We start from the raw sequence: 22,387 nt of genomic DNA, 5'->3' as shown, positions 1-22,387 counted from the left end.
GATTATCTTCAGCATGTCCTAAATGCAGAATGACTACAGGCACTCTTACTCATTGTTTGTGGTTCTGCTGCAGACTTCATCTATATTGGAGCACTGTGTCAGATGTGATAGAGTGGGTCCAGGGGACTGAATTGGAGATGGACTTGGTTTCTGTTTTCCTGGGCCTGCCCAAGGTACTTTCCACAGATGAATATGGGAAAAAATATATATCCTTACAATCCGTACTTTCTGTGCTAGGAAAAATATTCTGTTGTTTTGGATGTCTCAACTCCCCCACCCCCAGAGAGGAAGAACTATGAACATAAAAATGTGCATCAGTTAATGCTCTTGATGAACAAGAGCTGTCCTTTTGTTATGCTGAGCTGTATTATTTATTCATTATTTATTGTTTAGTTTTGTTTTTTCTTCTGTCTGTGTAGTGTTTTAACTTGTTTTGTATGTACATGCAATTGGATGTAATTTTTTTTTCAGATATTTGAGTTGTGTTGTTATTGGTTTACTATAATATTAAAAATCTCTTTTTAAATATTTTTTAATTAAAATGCTAACATTGATAGAATACAGTCCGAAAGAACTCTCTTTAGAGAGCCCACTCATGATGGTTTGTCCTGAGGATCACCACATCTCGGGTTATGGGGTGAGGCTGAGAGAGTGTCCCCTTCATGGTAATCTCTGTCAATGTGAGGAACTGAACCTGCGCTGTTGCCCTGACTCTACATCACAAACCTGCCGTCCTGCCAACTGAGTGGGAGACTGTGTAACTGTTACAGACAGAAACAGTCACAGACAAAGGGTAAGAGAAACATTCATAATAAGGAAAGTGGTACAGTTCAGATAATGGTCAAGATAATGCCTGAGAGTTAAAATGTTCTCTGCTCGAATTTGTATTTTTTAACCAGATGTGTTTAGAAATTGTTTTTGGTTTCATATCATTAAGGTGAGTCAAGTGACTCTTATGTGTTGCACACTGGGACACTAACATTTTCCTGAAATTGGGAAATATTTGCAACATTATCTGGAGCATTCTGGAGCATTCACCAGAATATTCTATGACTGTGTGGGAGGTATTGCAAAGGAGAGAGAGAGAGAGAGAGAGAGAGAAGGTGTTGCATGCAGTAGTGAGAGTGGGGGACCATGAGCCTTGTTCGGGAGTAGTTGCAATCACAGATATACAGTGAGTGTGAGGGAGCAGACAGAATACGGTGACCCTTATCCTGACAGAGGAGGGAAGGTTTTTGATGTTTGTCCTGTTTTGCTGGACTTTTCTTCAGACCTCAAATACTGCACTGAATTTGGTAGTGAGCACAGACCATGCTCTGTGGGTCTGTTGGTGTGGCACCCTCTGGGATGGAAACCCCCTCTCTACTCGCCCATCCAATACGCCCACCGTGCTCAGTCAACAAACCATGTTGTAATTGCCCCTTATCTACCAATCTGCCATTTCCCTGCCTTTGCTCTGTATCCATCTAATCCTTTCCTATCTGTGTATTTGTCCAAATGCCTCTTCAATGTTGTTAGTATGCCCACTTCAACCACTTCCACTGGCAGCTCAGTCTAATTTGCCAGTTCACCTTGGATTCCATACGATCTAACCTTCTAGAGCGGTCTACTATGTGGAACCTTATCAAAGGCCTTACTGAAATCCATATGGAATATGCATACATCCCTGCTCTCATCGGCCTTTCTGGTCACTTCCTCAAAAATCTCTAACATAATTTGTAAGGCATGATCCGCCATGCACAAAGCCATGCTGACTGCTCCAAGTCAAATTCTGTCTTTCCAAATGCATGCACATCTTATCTCTCAGAACCTTCTCAAGTGGTTTACCGAAAACAGGTGTGAAGCTTACTGGTCTATATTTCCTAGGCTTTTCTTTGCAGCCCTTCTTGAATAAGGGCACAACATATGCTACCGCCCAGTCTTCTGGGATCTTGGTCCCGAAGCTTTTTCTCTCGCCTCTTACAGTGCTCGTAGATATATCTGGTCAGGACCAAGAGATGTGTCTGACTTTGTGTGTTCTAATATGTCCAACAGCAACTCTACTGTGATATGGACAGTACCAAGATATGACAACTAACGTCCCAAAGGTCACAGGTCTTCATGTCTTTCTTCATGATAAACACAGAGGGGAAATTGAGGACTTCACCCATCTCTTGAGGTTTTACATATGCATGCCGGTTTTGGATTTTAAAGCATCCTATTCTCTCTCTAGTTGCTCTTTATCTTTCCTATAATGAATTTGGACTCACTCTCATCTTCTCAGCCAAGACTACCTCATACCCCCTTATGGCCTTGCTGATTTCCTTCTTCAGTAAACTCCTCTATCCCCTGTATATCTCCAGGGATTCCCTTGATATGAGCTGTCTGAACATGAGCCACGCCTCCTTTTTTCTGGTCAAAGCCTTAATATCTCTTGACATCCAGAGTTCTCTCTTCCAGTCTCACATAACCTTCACCCACACAGGAAAATGGAAACCTTGAACTGAAGCTATCTCACTTTTAAAGCCCTCCCACTTGCCCGGGATCCTTTTACCTGGAATCAAACAACTCCAATCATCCCCTGCAATCCCCTGTCTAACTTCAACAACATATGCCTTGCCCCAATTTAGAACTTGAATCTGTGGAGCAATTTTGGTCCTACCATAACTATTTTAAAATTAATACAACTCTAAACACTCATACCAAAATGCTCCCCCACTTTATCTCCTTCACCTATCCTGCCCTATTTCCCAACAGTAGGTCGAGTTTGTCCCTTCCCGAGTACGATACTCTATATATTGATTGTGGAAACTTCGCTGAACACACTTAACAAATTACGTTCCATCGAAGTTCTTACCATCTGGAAACCCGAGTCTATGTTAGGAAAATTGAAATCACCTATTATAACAACCCTACTGTTCCTGCAAGTCTCCTCAGTCCCCTTGCATATTTGTTCCTCTAATTCACATTGTTGATTATAGTGAAACCACTATAACATTACCATCCCCCTCTAAGTACTTTGCACCATTCACGAAACCTCTTTGGATATTATTGCAGGTATTTCAACTTTAAATACTGGTGTGATACTCGCCTTAATCCGAACTATTGGTATTTAAACTGTTTCCATTTACATCTCTATATCGCAGTGATTTTCACATCCATGGCACGCCTTGTCAAGGTACAGTGGCGTTATGGAGCTGGAAATGGATGGGAGCTGCATATCCTGTCACTTCCAACATTGGCTGCAAGTTTCCCCACACTGGGCAGTGATCTAAAACAGTCTTACCGAACAATGCAACAGCCTGGGTTTACATATGAATGAACCAGTGCGGTCTGCACAGCTCCCCACGTTGGACATTTAGCCCAGGATTATAGATCAAGCATTGGTGTGGGCTGCACAGAGTTCCATTCTGGACATTGCTGTGCTGTATTCTGCAGTACGCTCGCCATATCAACACAGTGCTCCATCCTGAAAGTATAATGGACGGGCTGGTTATGTGAGTTGGATTGCGAATGTGAAAGAACTAAACATCTGGCTATACCTTTATTTTGTGTTTTCATTCTTGTTATTGGACCCGTCAAATACTGACTCATCTGGTTAGATCCGAACATCTGGATGAGTCATGGTGACTGTTGTTGCAGCATCCGAGTCTGCAACATGACCAACAAAGGGAGCAGAGGCTGCAGAGAGTGGAGTCTCCGTGAAATGGAATGAGGGAATCACAATCAGATCAGCCGTGGTCTTTTTGAATGTTGGGGCAGGATTGTGTGGACCACGAATGCAACTTATTCGTATATTTGCGTTTGTTCCAAGCAAACTCCCCTTCTTTCCCAGTGTCCCATACTGGTGGGGACTTAGTCCCCTCCTCCTGTTCCTGCGTAACAGGATCCTCGGGCATCACTAGCCTCCAGATTTCCCTGTGTCCCCGTTTCGAGCAGTTGAATGACCGCCTCCTGTTCCTCTGTCCCAGTCTCGAGCAGTTGAATGACTCCCTCCTGTTTCTGTGTCCCAGTCTCGAGTAGTTGAATGACTCCCTCCTGATCTTGTGTCCCAGTCTCGAGCAGTTGAGTAACTCCCTCCTGATCTTGTGTCCCAGTCTCGAGCAGTTGAGTGACTGTCTCCTGTTCCTGTGTCCCAGTCTTCAGCAGCTGAGTGACTCCCTCCTGATCTTGTGTCCCAGTCTCGAATAGTTTAATGACTCCCTCCTGTTCCTGTGTCCCAGTCACGAGTAGTTTAATGACTCCCTCCTGTTCCTGTGTTCCAGTCACGAGTAGTTGAGTGACTGCCTCCTAATCGAAGTTTTGTGAAAATAGATGTCCTCCTCCTGCTACAGAGTAACAGGCTCCACTACCTCTGTGCTCACCTGCTGCTCCTGTGGAATGGAGGTGAGGGACTGAATGGCCTCTTCACATTCATTACAGCTTTTCTTGACTAAAAGCCTTTCTCCTTTTTCTGTAAAACACCATCAAAATCTGAATGATTTATTTTTGTATTTTACTATCAGTAATTGAGCAAACCAGCTGACTGACAGAATTCAGTAGCTGAATAGCCTCCTCCTGTTCCCGTGTTAAACTCTCAAGAGTCAATAGACTCTCAGAGATGTATAGCATGGAAAAAGATCCTTCGGTCTGGTCATCTATACCAACCAGATATCCTAAATTAATCTCGTCTCCCTCCAGCACTTGGCCCATCTCTCTCTAAACACTTCCCATGCATGTATCCATCCAAATGCCTTTTAGAAGGTGTAACTGTACCTGACTCCACCACCTCTTTTGACTGTTCAATCCATACACGCAGCAGACTCTGTGAAAATGTTGTCCCTCACGTCCCTTTTTAAATCTTTCTCCTCTCACCTTCAGCCTTTATATTCTATATTTGGAATTGTCTATCTTGGGAAAATACATTGACTGTTTACTCTTTCTATGCCCCTCCTGACTTTATAAATTTCTTTAAGGTCCACCCTCAACCTCAACACTTGAAAATACTCCCAGCCTATCCAAACTCTCCCTGTTACTCCAACCCTCCAATACCTGCAACATTCTTTTAAATCTCTTCTGCACCCTTTCAAGTTTGACAACATCTTTCCGACAGCAGGGTGACCAGAATTAAAGGCAATATTACAAAGGTGGCCAAACCAATGCCCTGTACAGATGCAACATGTCATGTAAACGCATAGACTCAAAGCACACACCAATAAAGGGAAGAACACCGAGTGCCTTCTTCACTGCGCTATCTACCTGTGACGGCAATTTCAAGGAATGGAGAACGTGAATTACAAGGTGCCTCACAGGGCAGCGATCGGGGTTTAATTCCATCCTTGAATGACTGGCTGTGTGGAGTTTGTACATTCTCCCCGTGTCTGTGTGAATTTCCTCCGGATGCTATGTTTCCCTCCGACAGTATAAAGATATACAGATAAGGGTAGGTTGTCCATCCTAAATTGTGCATAGTACCCTTGGATGTGAGGGCAAGGTGCATGAGCCATGGGAAATGCAGGCTGAGAGGGACAGGGTAGGGGTTTGTCCAGTGGGATACTGTTTAGAGGGACGGTGCGGCCTCGGTGGGCCGAAAATCCTGTTTCCTAACTGTAGGGATTCTATAATTTCTATGGAGTTCTCCGTGATTGGCAACTTTCGACAGGATCCTAACTATATGTCTGGCCCTGATTTTTCTTGCCAAAATGCAACAACTTACATTTATCTAAAGTAAACTCCATCTGCCACTCCTCAGCTCAGCTAATTAAGTTCTCATTATATTATGAGAGATCATTCTTCACTGTCGACTACACCACCAAATTTGGTATTATCTACAAACTTACTGACAATACTTCATATACTCAAATGTAAGTGATTTGTATAAGTAACAAAAGGCAGTGGACCCACTATTGATCTTTGCGAGCATCGCCACTGTTCACAGATCTCCAAGTTTAATGAACAAATGCCAACTGTCACACCCTGTCTCCGATATTCAAGTAAAGTTTGAACCTAAATGGCGAGTTCTCCCTAGATCCCAGGCAGTCTAACCTTGCTAACCAGTCTACCATGTAGAACATTTTGGTTTTCTTACTGAATTCCATGAAGACAGCATCCACTGTCCTGCCTTCATCAATCATCATCTTCACTTCCTCAAAAAATTCCACCCAATCAGTGAGACGTGATCTCCAATGTATAAAGCCCTCTTCAGTCCTTATCTTTCCAAATGCATATACATCGTTTCCCTCAAAATCCCCTCCAACAATTTAGTCACCATTGACGTCAGACTCTCCAATCTATAGTTACCTGGGTTTTCCTTAATTTCTGAAATAATGACACTCTGTTAGCAACCCTCGAGTCTTTTGCCACCTCACGTGTGGAAATCAATGTTACAAATATATCAGCAAAAGGCTGACCAATTTCTTTCCTAGCTTCCCACAATATTCTGGGATACAACTGATCAGGTCCCAGGGATTTGTTCACCTTTGTGTGTTTTAAAATGTCAAACATCTCCTTGTAATAATGATACTTTTCAAGATATCACCATGTATTTCTTCATTCTTTCGCTCTTGTAACCTCTTCTACATTAAATATGAGGAATAATACTTGCTTAGTATCCCTTCCATCTCCTATGGTTTCACACATACGTAGCCTTACTGATCTTAAAGGTGCCCTATTCTCTCCCTAGTTAATATTTTGCAATTAAAGGATGTGTAGAGTTGCTTCAATGCCTCGTTAACCCGATTTCTAAAGCCATCTCATGTACACATTTTTCTGTCCCAATTTCCCCATTGACTATACACTGATTGCCCTTATACTCCTCTCGGGATTCACTTAATCTCAGTTCTGTTTCCCTGACATATGCCTCCTTCCTTACCTTGACCAGACCATCAATATATCTAACCATCCAGCACTCCCTGCACCCACCAGCCTTGCCCCTCTCACTAATAGGAACACGTTGGCACTGGACTCTCTGGATCCAAGTTTTGAGGGCCTTGCATTTTCCAACCATCCCTTTACCTGTGAATAGGGTATTCCAATCAGCCTTTCACAGGGCTCGCCTAACACTTTCAAAATTGGCCTTGTTCAAAGTTAGAACATTAATGTTTACATCAGGTCTTTCCTATTCCACAACTAATTTAAAACTAATATTTATGTGTAACAGACTTGAATGTTAAATAAACACTTCCTGCCCCTCTGTAACCGGCTCGAGAGGCTGAAAAGGCTCCTCCTGTCCCGCTGTAATAGACTGGAAAGGCTGAATGACCTCCTCTTATCCCTCTGAAATAGACTCAAAAGGCTTCATGGCCTCCTTCTGTCCCTGTGTAACAGATCCGAGATATTAAATGAGACAACAACCCGTGGATTATGATCAGCCGGTAAACTGGATGTAATGGAGATCTATTCCTTCTCAGTTACAGAAACACAAACAACACTATTTACTCCAGGTGCCCTCTCAATAACACTTCATACAGCTGCAGCGACACATCTCTTTGTTTTGAAGGATTCTTTCGGCAAAATGCGCCAATATTCCAGCTTTCCACCTTTTCAAGTAGCAACAGGCTAATATGGGCTGAATGGCCTTCTCTTATCCCTCTGTAAGAGGCCCATAGGGACGGAATTGCTTTGGCCTGTTCCTGAGCAGCAGTCTCAATGCTCTGTCTCAAATTTATGAAAGGATTTGATAACAGGACATCAAAACCAGGATTGGCTGCACACTGGTCAATAAGTACCATACTTTGGTAACTTTCCATCCCATCCTTGGCCAATATCTGCAGCTAAGGCAGACAAGTCACAACTGTGGGAGATCCCATTGACTATGAGCTGTTTCTTGACACTATGCCCTGACCATTCCTAAATTGAAATACTCAAGTATCGAGAAACTTGACCACCCAACTTTTTTTTATGTAGCCGATCTGTTATTTTATAACTGCTTCCTTTCATAAACAGAGTGGAACATATATAGACCCCTCCAGTGTCCTGTTAATACTCTCATATACAAGTTAATAAAATGATTTAAAAGATTTAAAGATTTATGATCCATCCCTCAGCAACCCTTATCCATTCCATCCAAAACCAGTATATGAAAAGTGATGTATTGAACAGGTTAACTGAGCCTATTTGTTCAGTAAGTGTGATTAATGCCAGTCTCCAGGGATTCTAATTATCCCAGTGGAGGGTTTCCATCTTTTAATGATAAATGGGCTCCATTCAATGTGGTATCCCATAACATGAGCGGGAGCATCACCGACAGCACTGACAGGGATCAGCAGATCCAGAGAGAGGGGGAGGAGAGATCAGAATCTGAGAACATGAGACTGAAATGTGCCAACAATGGATCAGAATCTGAGAACATTAGGCAGGAATATTCAAACAATGGATCAGAATCTGAGAACATTAGACTGGAATGTGCCAACAATGGATCAGAAGCTGAGAACATTAGACTGGAATATTCCAACAATATACAGGAGCTTATCTGATTATGTTTGGTATCTTTCTGCATATTATTGGTGGTCATTATCATCGCGGATCTATTACGCTCTTCTCGTTATTCAATATTTTTATTATCCCTTCCTGGCTATCGTTGGTGTTCATGGTAAGTGTCACTGTCCAGATTTTGTTTTCTATAAACCAGTTATGACTGTATTATTGTTATTTCATATAGTCGACACTTCCTGCCACTATTATTGTTCCTGTTGAATCTCTCAATCCAGACATTCACTCTACAGACCACTATTAACTACATCAATGAAGGTGTTCAATTACTGTCTCCCTCTCTGCTCTGGCAGTGTTACTCACGGATTTCTGTGTTGATCTATTCAGTTTCACGGGAGAACCACAATGCATTGTATCATTGTCTTTGCTGTTAAGAGCATAGAGGTCACTGTCTACTGTTCTGGTTACAAACTCCACTTCCTTCCACTGCTTCCATCCCATCCTTGGCCAATATGTGCAGCTGAAGCAGACAAGTCACAACTGTGGGAGATCCCTTTGACCATGAGCTGATTCTTGACACCATATCCTGAACATTTCGAACTTGCAATAATCACCACTCAGGAATATATCTCACTGGTTAATTCCATCTGTTGTTTAACCTTGAGCTATGAAGTCAATAATCTTAATGAAGCCAATAATCTGCTGCTGACGCTCCTGGCTTCAAACCTGCCGAAGCAAATCTGATTGGAACTCACACCAAACTCCCATCCATCTGTCATTCATGTGCACGCCGCTGTATATTGCTGTTGTGTCTCGCAATGCCTTTATTTTAACATTCTCAAACACTTTATATCATCTGTCCATGAAACTTCCCTCGTTCTCTCTGTTGATTAATAAAAAGCCTGCCATTTGTTCGTATTTAAAATAGTTTCCTCCATGTGCGTTCCTTCTCAAACAATGAGTTTTGCATTCAACCACACACACACGCGCGCACACGCGCCCACACACACACACACACACACACACACAGCAAACCTTCCCATTGCAGGCAGTATTCTGATGCGAGGATAGTTAGCATATGATAGTAAAGTTTGCAATATTCTCATGCTGGGCAGATAGTGCAGTTTACTGAGCAACACATTAGCAGGGTCTGCACAGCTCTCCATGCTGGGCTGTCATCTTGTCCCAGTTTATGTTGTTTGTGGTGGTCAGTAAAGCAGATTCAGAATTTGATGTAACAAACCATTTCAGCTGATCTGACAATGCCTTTGTTCAATGTTCTCATTCTTGTAATTTTACTCAGGATTATCTCACTTCCTCAGTTAGTCCCACTGCCCTGCCTTTTTCCACATAATTCCACAACATCTTTTTAGTAATCAACTGTCTGTTTCTGTCGTTAATGTGAATCTCTCTGTCCCTCTGTATCTTTCCCTGGCCTTGGGTTTTGTCTCCCTAGTGTATCGAGTGTTGGCGTTGTGTAGCTCGGAAATACTGAAATGGTGTTTTTTCAAGCTGTTGTTCACTTCCCGGTATGTCCCATGTGATGGCCCATGGACAGGCGTGCTTCAGAAGTTATAAGACACATCCTTGTAACTTGGTCTGTACCTGTGGCTGTCGCTCTCAGGTGACCTTGCGATAAGTAAGACGAGGAAGCCCACTGAGTGAAGGACCAAGCATCTGAATTGCCTGACAATGTTGTTACTTTTTAAATAAAACGTTTGTTTCTCATTTTTTTTAGTAAGAGGTCTTAAAGGCCAAACTGCCGACTGAAAACTGCTCAAGTAAATAACTTACGGGGCTTTTAGTGTTTTTAATAAATAGTAGTAACAATGGCCAGCTCGCAAAGACCAGGCTTTCTCGTTTGTTTTTTCTTGTAGCTGTAACAATCACCGGGTGCTTGGGGTCCAAGAGGGGTTGGAAGTTTTAGTAAATTATCCCTAGCTGCTTCTCTCTCTAAAGCCTCACTTGATGGTGTTTCCTCCTGCATTGGAGAACTGTATGCAAGAATGCATGTCTGAATGTTCCTTTTTACTAAGGGGTGTGTTTAGGTGATGTTAGTAGATTGAACAGTTCATTTGTAGAACGTACTGTATCCATTATTCGGTTAAGGTTTCCAATAGTTAAGTTATTCTAAATTCCTCTTCATTTTGCATGGATTTTCATTAGAGGATAGTGAGGTTGAGCAACCCTATGGTAGCCAAAGGACTGATCAGGATCTGTTTAAATACATCCAGGCATTATCTAAATTTGATGAGAATGATGGGGGACCCTTTTTAATTTCATTTCAGAAAGTGGCTAAACAAGTGCAGTGGACAGAGAACATGTGGATTTAGTTTATCCAAACAAAGCTGATAGGTATTTGCATCCCTATCGGAGGAGGTGAAGAAAGCCATCTGAAATGCATATGAGCTTGTGCCAGAAGCCGACAGTGTTTCAGGAATCTAAAATAGCATCCCTGGTTAAACGCACGTTGTGTTTGAAAGAATCAAACAAAGTAATTTTGAAAGGTGGGGAAGGGTATTAAAAACAGAGCAAACCTATGGCACTCTGAGAGAGATTCTTATTTTGAAGAATTTCCACAATTCACTTCCTGCAGTTGTGAGAACTCGTGTGGAAGAGCAGAGAGTAACAATGGAAAGACTAGAAACTGAAATGGCTGATGATGATGATTGAGTTCAGAAATCAAAGCTTGGTTTCTGTGAGGGATTGAGAAGAATGTGCGAGATCTTCATAAAACATATTCCTGTGAGAGTAAGGTTTATTAGCATAGGCCAGGAGTAGCAGGCGAAGCGGTTACAGCAATAAGTGGTACAGAAGGATGTAATATTTTTAAGCTGGGACATGAGGAGCTATGTCATTCAGAAGGACTATTGGAGAGAAGAGAAGTGCTCTATTATGTAACGTGTGGTCAGAGTGTCCAGTGGAAACATCAACAGATTTATTCCCCAATGGGGAAGGAGGCCTTGAGCTTGGTGTTGGTGTTACAACATTTCAGCATTTCAATTGTTAATAACATACATGAGACAAATCTTTATCACTGATCGTGACCCCTTAAAGTTAGTGGAGAAGTTTGGGGAGAAAAATAACAGTCTGTTTTTATTGAGCTTATTCTTGCTGCCATTCAATTTGAAATTATAAAGTTGACAGGGCGAGAAAAAGTAAGTTTTGACACGTTGTAGAGACTTGGATGAAGGAAGACAAAAGGCATTCTGTGGCAGGAGTAAAATGACTGAAATCGAATCGAGTTGTGAACATTTGTATGCTCAGATTCAACGTAATATATATTCATTTCAGTCTGCCTATAGAGGAAGATTAGGAGGTCTAAAATGAATCCATTTTTGTATATTAATGGATCATTTTATTAAAGGTGGAGTTGTGAGAATACTATCACTGTAAAAAGGTTATTTTCTCTTGGGTTTATTTTAAAAGACGTTTTAAAGGCAGAGGTGCAGAACTGCAGTTGAAAACAGTTTAAGTAAATAACTGAGAAAGCATTTCGGTTTTATTAAAACGGTGGTAACAATGGAAGGGCAGCGGCCAGCTCTCCCAGACCAGGTTTCCTCGTTTTGTTTTTAGCTGCAGCATTCAGATGCTGTTGGGGATCCTGGAAGGGTTGGAAGTTTCAATATATGATCCCCAGCTGCTTTTCTCTCTGGGATCTCTGTAGATGTTGATTTCTCCTGGATCAGAAAACTGCATGTAAGGATCTGTATTTGAATATATCTTTGTGCCAAGCAGTGTATACCAAGAAGGCACAGTATCTATTGTTTGTGTAAGTGTTCCAACATATAAGCCATCCTTTAATGTTCTTTTCTTTGATTGTATTTTAACTAACTCATTTAAATAGATTATACTTTGCTTAATGTCGAGTGGTTTGACCAGTCACAACATATCTGGAAAGCACACTTCACATCTATATTCAAAATAAGGGAAGGTTTGGGTCTAAACGGCCTTCTTAAAATATTTTGCAGGAATCTGGTCTGGTCCACAACACTTATAGACGAGGGGTTTCTGACTGACTCCTGTTATTGAAGAGTTAGTGTAGCAGCTGGGGATGGTTTGCTGGAGGTTGTGCTGTGAGCTACCTCAGACATTCAGGGAGACCTGAGGATTTGGTGACCCACCTTTGGATGGAGCCTGGGGACTGTAGTTATAACATCTGAGTCTGCAACATGAACAACAAATGGAGCTGAGGTTGCAAAGAGGGGAAGCTTTGAAACCACGCAGTGAGTGTGAGTGGAGAAAGGGATCTGCTGTGTCCACCCCGGATTTTCCAGGAACATCTTCCCAAGCTCCACTTAACCCAGGAGCAGAGTGTGAGGGGGTCCTGACTGAACAAGGAGCTGGTCACAGAGCGATGTCACCTCCTTCAACACGTCCTGCAGCTTCACCCCAGGGGGAAGGACGGTGCTGCCAGCGGCTGTTCGGGTCACAGTTTCATTCAGCTTCTATGTTCTGGAACTTTTCAGACAGGACTGGGTGACATATCCATCATCCCCCAGTATGTTGCCATCAATGTAACCATTCAGTGACGGAGGATATATATGGTGGATGAGGTAAATACATTGTTTCTCCCTCAGCAGGGAGCTGCCGGGTATCTGCAGAGTACCCACGTCAATGGGGAGAGGTAGAGGAACTGAAGGAGCACTCTCTGTATTAATCTTGCAGTGTGCCCATCACAGTACATCATGTTGGTGAATACCCCTGTCCTCACTGCAGCCACAGCCTCTTCATTCACAAGCAGGCAGCCATTCCCATCGTCTTCAGATCTCCATGTAGAAAGGAATGAATGTATCTTGGAGAAACGCCATCCCCTTGATACACGTTTGAAAATTGCATCCCCCATCACCAACCAAACACTTCAAAACATTCCATGTGTACGGAGAGCAATGGGGTCACTTGGACCATCAAGGAGCAGACGATCAGGGATGGAGCAAAACCTCCCATGTCTGAACGGGTCTGAGTGAACCCCCCAGTACACAGTATCATTAATCCCAGTAATCCCTCTGCATTTTAGTAACATACTGCCTTCCATTATTCCTGTAAATGAAATGACAGATTATATCATGTTATATTGCAGCTGCCAAATTATTCTCCATTGCCTTTACCTCTCTGTATCTATCTGTAGACCCTCCACCCTCTCTTGATAATTTAATCTCTTGCTTATCACAGCAACATGACCAAACTCAGTATCTCTATATCTGTTCCATCCTCCTGATCATTGATATAGATTGTAAATATTTGAGGACCCAGCATTGGTCACTGTGTGACTCCACTGATGACGTTCTGTCAAACTGATTTAGACTGATTTATCCGGAGTGCCTGCTTCCTGTTTGATACACAGTGCTCTCCCATTACTGTGTAACACAGTGGAAAAGCTGAATATGAACGAGGAGAATCAGTCAGGAATCCAACCCCTCGAATCTGCTCCGCCATGGAATACAATCATGGCTGATGTCATCGCGGCCTCTGTTCCACTTTCCTGCCCTCTCTCGATCCTCAAACTCTAGTCTCTTATTGTAGATTGCGCCACATGAAAACATATCCACTCCACAGCTACACTTTCAATTATGTTTAGCATTTTACAGCCCTCAATGAGCTCTCCTTTCATTCTTATAAACTCGAGAGTATAGGCCTAAACTGCTCAATTTCTCTTCATAAAACAAACACTTCAAATATGGAAATAATCTATTGAAGCTCTTCGGAATTGCCTTCAATGGAAATACCTCATTCTGCAGGACACCCAAACTGTACTCCAGTTGCAGCCTATCTAATGCCTTGCATAGCTACACCAACACTCCCTACCTTTCTACTCTATCCTTTTACAAATAAACGCTGAAGTTATACTTGCATTCCTCATTACTTCAAGTACCCGCAAGCAAGTTTTCTGTGATATGCAAGCAGGCCCCCAGATCCCTCTGCACTTAAGCACTTTGAAGTTTCTCCCCATTTAGATAATAACTTGCCTTTTTATTAGGCTGGTCAACTTGAATAACCCCATATTTATCCACTTTAATTTTCGTTGCCAAATGTTTGCCCATTCACCCAATCTATATATATAGTTTTTAAATCTCTTGCATCATCATTCCGAAGTAATTTCCCACCAATGTTGGTGTCATCTGAAAATGTAGCTATAGTATTTTCTATGCTGTAAACCGAGTAATAATGTTGATCACAAAGGGTTGAAGCATGAGAACTGAAATCTATGGCACCCAACAAATTGCATTTTCCAATAGAAAATCATAAGTTTAATTCATCTGACTGCATTTTGTTGGTTAACCAATCCTCCATCCAAGGTAATAAATTACTCCTAAACTGATGCTGTCTGATCTTACCACTCACTCTTTGGAGAAGCGACGTATCTGAATCCTTCACGAAGACCAGATATATTCCATTTCCAGGATTCCCACTATTCACCTTGTTTGTCACATCTTTAAAGAAATCAAGAAAACACTTCAATCATGATTTATCCTTTGCAAAACCATGTTGATTCCGATGAATTGTGGTTTACGTTTGCAAATGTCCACAACAATGGATTAGAATAATTTGCCTTAAATTCCAACACTTTCTTGTTACATTTTACTCTCTAATGTATTCAGTTATTATAAATTCTTCCCTTTCTAAAACCTTTACGTTTTCTTTGAATTCCTGTTTGATGGGCAAAAGGGTTTTAAGAGATGTGCTCCAATTGCTACATAAGCGGTATGTGTGTTGACTGGACTCAACATCCTGCTGGTGTACAAAAGCGATGGGATGAAGTCTTTCTGGCGTTCCCATGTTGTCATCTTCAAGGCCAGAATAACCACCTCCTGTTGATGCGTTAGAGGCGCGGGGGATTATGGAATCTTCCCGTTGCTGTGTAACATTTTAAGGGTCTGATGGGTCTTCTCATATTTCTCCATAATAGGTGAAGATACTGAACGGTCTCCTCATGTATCCCAGAGATGGGACCAAGGGAGTGATTGGTCTTCTCTTGTTCCCATACAACAGACACGTATCTGAATTATCTCCTCCTTTCTCATGAAGTAAGTCTCAGATAGTTTTTATCCTTATCCAATTCTCTTGCAACAGACTCGGTGGGTCAGAATGACCTCCTGTTATCCCAGTGTAACAAACCTCCAATCACTGTGTGACCGTTTCAATTCCTATGTTACGGACTTGAGGAGGCTGAATGGACTGATCCTGTTGCTGTGTAATAGGATACTGGTGCTGCATGGCCTACTCTGGGGTCAGTGTTATAGATTCGAGGGGCTGATTGGCCTCCTCCTGTAAATATACATTTGTCTCCAGGAGCTGAACAGCCTCGTCCTATTCTGGTGTAACAGGGTCAAAGGCCTGAATATCCTCCTTCTTTTCCTGTGTAACAGGCTGGAGAACGGAATGGATTCCCCCACTATCTGTGTAATTCGATTCAGTTGTTGACTCCTTCCTGTCATCTATGTTAAAATAAGATCTTCCTTCATTTTTGTAAACTCCAATGGCTACTGGATCAACCTGATCATCCTTTCGTCATAAGCTAGCACCTTCATTGCAGGAATCAGTTGAGGGGACCATCTCTGAGCTTTTTCCAATAAACAACATCCTTTCTTCATTGAATAGACCAAATCTGTACACACTACTCCAGATGTGATCTCACTAAGATCCTGTACAGCAGCAGCAATGCTTTACCAGCCTGCTGTAAGGTTCCCACCCAGGTTAGAGCAGTCTCAGCTCTCTGGGGGAAATACAGAGCAGTTATGAACGATCATTCTCCTTCTCTACTCCACTAGCATAACAGGAGATCTGGAGAAAATGTCACAATGACGCTTAAGAAGATCATAAATGATGTGGCGAGATGATCTCCCACATTAATCTCCCCAAAGCCCACATCGCTCAGATTCTACAGAATCTTGTAAGGTGGAGCGTAAAAACAGCAAGCAGAAGGCAACATTGATGGGAGTTATATATCAAAGTGAAAGCTGCAATACAAATGTTGGGCAGGTTATAAAACAGGAAAATGAGATATAGACATTTGTGGCTACTGCCGTAGTAATGTCCTGTTTACATTATATCTAAACTGTGTTAACCAATCTGAATGCTAATGCTGGGAAAAATGGATTTCATGAGCATGTGTTAAATAGCTGGCATTAACATTTTGTCGAGCACTGAGCTAGAGATCAGGTTATTTAGGAATTGATGTTGGATGATCAGAAAAGCTAATTGAAAATTTTGCTGTAAAGGACATTTTGGGAACAGTGACCACAATGCATTGTTTTTCTTTTATGCTGTTTGAGTATTCGGTAGTTTTTGTTTTATTTGAAGTAACTGTTATAAATCTGAATCATGCAAGCCCTGAAGGTGTGAGGAGAAAGTGGGCACTGCAGCTGCTGGAGATCAGTGGTGCTGGAAAAGCACAGTCAGGCAGTGTACTAGGAGCAGGAGCATTGACGTTTCGGGCACAACCCTTTATCAGGAATGAGGCTTCTGGGTCAAGGGAGCTGAGGGTTAAATGAGAAGGAGGTGTGGCAGGAGGCAGGTAGCTAGGAATGCGATAGGTAGATGAAGGTGGTGTTGAAAGTGATAGGTGATGAAGGGAGGCAGAACGCCTCATCTACTGCAACCTTTAAACTCAGTGTGGTCTTCTCTGCATTGGCGAGATATACGTGGATCATTTCAGAGAACATCGCTGGAACAGCCACATTGACCAACTCCACCACCTTGTGGCTAAACACTTTAACTCTCCTTTCCACTCTGCCAAGGACATGAGAGTCCTGGGCCTCCTCCATCACCAAACCCTAACTACCCGAAGCATGGATGAAGAAAGGTTCCTCTTCTGCCTTGGGACCCTCCAACCACAGGATATTAATGTAGATTTCACCAGTTTCCCCATTTCCCCTAACTCCACCTTATCCCAGTCCAATATTCCAACTCAGCACACTCCCCCCCTTTTGAACGTTCATATGTGTTCATCTTCCTTCCTATCAATCTGGCCCACCCTCCTCTCTGACCTAACCCTTTCAGCCTCATCTTTAACTACCTATTAGGTCAATGGAAGCAACTTAGAAAAATGCCAAGTGTTGTAGTAATGTAGTGGATTCGGAGAAATGTAGGACACAGCAACGGATGATCAAGAAACTGAGAAGGAAATCAAAAAGAGAAACAGCATGCAAACAAAAGAAAACCATAAAGACTGCTGAAAAAAAACATAAAAACTGCTAAAAAAAACATAAAGACTGTTAAATAAAACGTACATCAGTGTATGAAACAAAAGTAAAAACGTGGAATGTGGAATGTAGGTACAGTCAAATGTGGAACAGTAGGTATGCGGACAGGGTAATGTATTGTAGAGAACAGAGAAATCACAGGGGAAAGAAACAGTTTCTTTGGGTCTATCTTCAAGGCAGAACATCCAGAAATCCTCCCAGAAATACCAAGTGACCATGGGACTTGTGTAAGTAAAGTCTAAGATCATTCCTATAAGTGTTGAGGTCATGTTTTAAAAGAAAGCTGGATTGAGTATTTATAAATCTGACAGATCAGATGTACTTCATACAAGAATTTCAGAGGAAGCAGCAATAGACGTATTGATTGCATCTCAGATATTCATGTTATTTTCCACTACATTTCGGAAAGATATTTAGCCAATCTGGATTAGGCAAAAGTTATAAATATTATCCAATAGTTTAAGAAAGGATGAAGATGGAGAGTGGTGAACTACCGATCAGTTAACTTGAAATCCGCGGTCGGGTGTCTCTTGGGCTGAATTACAAAGAACGTGTTACTGGATATATAGAAGGTGATGGGAAAACTGGGGAGGATGATAATGCATCGATGAAACGGAAACCATACGTGGCAAACATTTTTTGGAATGGTTTGAAGATGATTCTTGCGGACATAGGCAACGAGGAGCTAATGGATTACGTATCGTTGGATATTCAGGAGGATTTTTTTATGAACTCTCACATTAACATCATAAGAAAAGTTAAAGTGAAATGAATTGGGAAGAACGCATGCAAATAGGAAACGAAAAATTAGGTTTACATTCATGTGTATGTAATTGCAATATAGAAGATGTCATGCACCAGCTGCATATAGTGTTGCTGAGACTAAACTTAGAGTGTTGTGTACCGTTTGGAGTCCCAATCTAATATAGAATATACTGACTACAGAGGAATTGCAAAAGGTATTCTCCAGATTAATCCATAAAATGGCAAGATCGTCTGATGGGGAAACTCAGCCTGTGATCTCGAGTTTCAAAAGATGAGAGGTGATTGTAGTGAAACTTAGAAACATAGAAACATAGAGGGGACTGAATGACAGAGGGACATGGAGAAGTGCAAGCAGGCGAGATTAGGGAGAATCCCACGGTATTCTACACGGTCAAGTAGAACAGAATAATCAGCAAACAGTTAGTGTCCATTAGAAACCAAAGGGGCAATCAGTGCGTCAACCTGGAGAACATTGATAGGTTGTTACATGTAAACATCACAGCTGTTTTCCTTTGGAGAAGGAGGATGTCGGGACAGAATTCGAGAAGATGGACTGGAAAGCTCTTGAAGACATTGATGTAAAATACGAGCGGCGGTTTGAGGCTTTGTATGGTATAAAATTGGACCAATCCGCAGGTCTGGATACTGTTGGAGTCAAGGGAGGAAATTTTAATTGGAATCTAACCACAGGGGAGGTACCAGAGGACTTGAGAACAGCTAATATGATTCCACTTCACAGTAAGGGTGGTAGAGATTTACCAAGGTAACTATGGACGAGAGAGTATTAGATCACTGTTTGGGAAACTAGTGGAGAAAACAGAGAAGGAGAAAATCGAACCCAAATCAGAGTCGCAAGGTTTGATCAGGGATAATCATCATGACTTTATCAGAGTGAAGTCACACCTAATGAATTAGTTTGAGGAGGTCGCTTATTTAGTTTTGCAGCAAGGCCTTTGACAAAATTCCACATGGGAAATTGAAAAAAAAAGTAAAATCTCACAGTCTCACTTGAAAAATTACAACAAAAATTGTCTTAGTGTCAGGAGGCAGAGGGTGGTGGGAGAAGGCTGTTTGTGTGACTGGAGACCAGAGTCCCCTGGTGTACCACAGGATCAGTGCTGTGTCACTTATTGTTTGTAGCATTCATAAATGGTATAGATGTGAATCTGGAGGGGGAGTGGGTGGCGGGGTGGGAGTTGTGCTAAGTAAGTTTGTGTTTGACACAAAGATTGACAGGGTGGTTGGCAATGAGGAGGAAGTTCTGATTTTACAGGAAAATACAAGTGGAATGATCAGATCGGCAGATCAATGGCAGATGGAATGTGATCCTGATAAATATGAGGTGATGTACTTTGGAAGGTGGCAGCACACTAGGAAGCTCACAGGGTGTTTCTCCACACATCCCTGAATGTGACTGAACAGGGTAATGGACTAGTTAAAAATTGAACCTTGGGTGGAGCATTTATTAATCAGGGAGTAGATTATAAGTGCTATATAGGGCTTAGTTTAGTCCACGATGGAGTACTGTATGTCATTCTGGGAGCCACATTACGGGAAGGATGTGATTGTTCTGGAGGGCGTTGCAGAGGAGATTCACCAGGATGTTCCCTGGGGTGGAGCATATCAGCGATGGAGAGAGACTAGATAAGCTCGGGTTGTTTAGTTTGGACAGAGAGGCTGAGGGGGATGTGATTCAGAAGGATAAATTTACAAGGGGCATGGACAGGGTGGATAGATAGCAGCTGTTCCTTTGAGACAGAGGGTCAAGAACAAGGGAGCACATCTTAAAGTGAAGAGCTTGACGTTCAGAGAGGATTTAAAGATTAATTTCTATTCACCCAGAGGGTGTTGAGGTCTGGAATGTACTTCCTGAGAGGGGAGTTATCACGGCTAAGCTCTCAACCGTTAGTGTACTTGGATGAGCACTTGGAAGTGTCAGAAAATTCCAGGCTATGCGCCTGGTGTTGGAAAGTGGGACTAATATAGATCGTGCTGTATTTCTGTTGGTACAGAGACTATGCTCCTGTGCGTGTATGATGTGGAGCTGAGCAGCTTAAGACAGGAATTGATAGGTTTCTGAAGATAATGTTCACAAACGTTATAAGAGTGAACCGTTATAGCTTGTCAAATTATGTCAATGTGTGAAGTATGAAAAAACAGTGCGGGTTCCTTCTAGTTTGAAACCAGAGAATGGAGAATGGGGAACAGGGAAATGGCAAAACTATGAATCCACTACTTCAGTTCTGTCTTCACAGAACTTTCTGACAATACCAGGAAAGTCCGGTGTGGGAAATGAAATAGTACATGGAACATAGAACATAGTAAGTAAATGGTTTGGGAGAAATTATTGGGACTGAAAATAATGGTCATAGACAACACTAACATAGATTTATGTAATGGGTGTTATGTTTCAGAAACTGACTGGCAGACAAATGAAAGAGAAGCAATGGATGTAAAACACGTGGAATTTCAGAAAAAAATGTTGATAAACCTCCCAGCCTAGTTTGCAAAATCAAATCTTAGTGGATTGGGGCGAATATATGGCCATGCTTCCAGAATGGGACAGCTGGCAGGAAACAGTGGATAGAAATAAACAGACTTGTGAAGCAACAGCCTGACATTGTATTTAAGGTATGGATTTGTGAGTATGACTATATCCCTGACACCCATCACCTTCCCCGGATATCTCCTCTCTCACCAGCAGGACGTACAAAACAGAAATGGCGGCACAGTGGGATACAGTTGGAAGGGAGTTGCTCTGGGAGTCCTCAACAGTGACCTGTATCCCATGAAGTCTCATGGCGTTAGTTTGCACATGGGAAAGGCAACCTCCTGCTGATAACCATGTACCAGCCTCTCCCAACTGATGAGTCAGTACTCCTCCATGCTGATCAACACTTGGAGGAAGCTCTGAGGGTGGCAAGGGCACAAAACGTACTCTGGGTGAGGGATTTCAATGTCCACCATCAAGAGTAGCTCAGCTGCAGCATTACTGATTGAGCTGGCCGGGTCCTAAAGGATATAACTGATAGACTGGGTCTACGGCAGGTGGTGAAGGAACCCACAAGAGGGAAAAGCCATATTTGACCACAGCCTTACTCATCTGCCAGTTGCACAAGTATCTGTCCATGACAGTATCGGGTAAGAGTAACCACTGCATAGTCATTGTGGAGATAAGGTCACACCTTCACATTGAGAATAATCTCCATCATTCTGGGTGGTACTATCACCGTGCTAAATGGGACAGACTTCAAACAAATCGAGCAGCTCAAATCTGGGTTTCCATAACGTGTTGTGGGGCATCGATAGCAGCAGAATTGTACTCCAGCACAAGCTCATGGCGTGGCATATCCCCCTCACAACAATTACCATCAAGACAGAGGATCAACCTTGATTCAATGGAGTGTGCAGGAGGGCTGGAGCAGCACCGGGCATACCTGAAAATGAGGTGTCTGCCTCATGAAGCCACCAACCAGGACTGCTTGTGCACCAAACAGCACAAGCAGTAAGTGACAGACAGGCTAAGTGATTCCACAAGCAACGGTTCAGGTCTCTGCAGTCCTTCCATTTCTAGTTGAGGATAGTTATGGACAATTAAACAAGTCATCGGAGGAGGAGATTCCACAAGTATCCCCATCATTAATGATGGAAGAGACCAGCACTTCAGTGCAAAAGATAACGTTTATGCATTCGCAACAATCTTCAGTCAGAAATGCTGAGTGGATGATGCACCTCAGCCTCCTCCAGTGGTCCTCAACAATTCAGTTACCAGTCATCAGCCAATTTGGTTCAGTCCATGCGATATCCAGATTCAGTTGGAGACAGTGGATACTCCAGAGGATACATACTCTGACAACACTCTGGCAATAGGACTGAAAAGTTGTGCTCCAGACCTTGTCACTGCCCTAGCTAAGCTGTTCCAATACAGTTACAACAATGACATTTCCCCGATTACGTCGAAAATTACCCGAAGTATCTCCTGTATATAAAAAGCAGAACAAATCCAATCCGGCCAAATACCACCCCATCAG

The sequence above is a fragment of the Chiloscyllium punctatum genome, chromosome 6 (genome assembly GCF_047496795.1).
Source record: "Chiloscyllium punctatum isolate Juve2018m chromosome 6, sChiPun1.3, whole genome shotgun sequence".
Taxonomy (NCBI): domain Eukaryota; kingdom Metazoa; phylum Chordata; class Chondrichthyes; order Orectolobiformes; family Hemiscylliidae; genus Chiloscyllium; species Chiloscyllium punctatum.
This window is presented reverse-complemented; position numbering follows the sequence as displayed.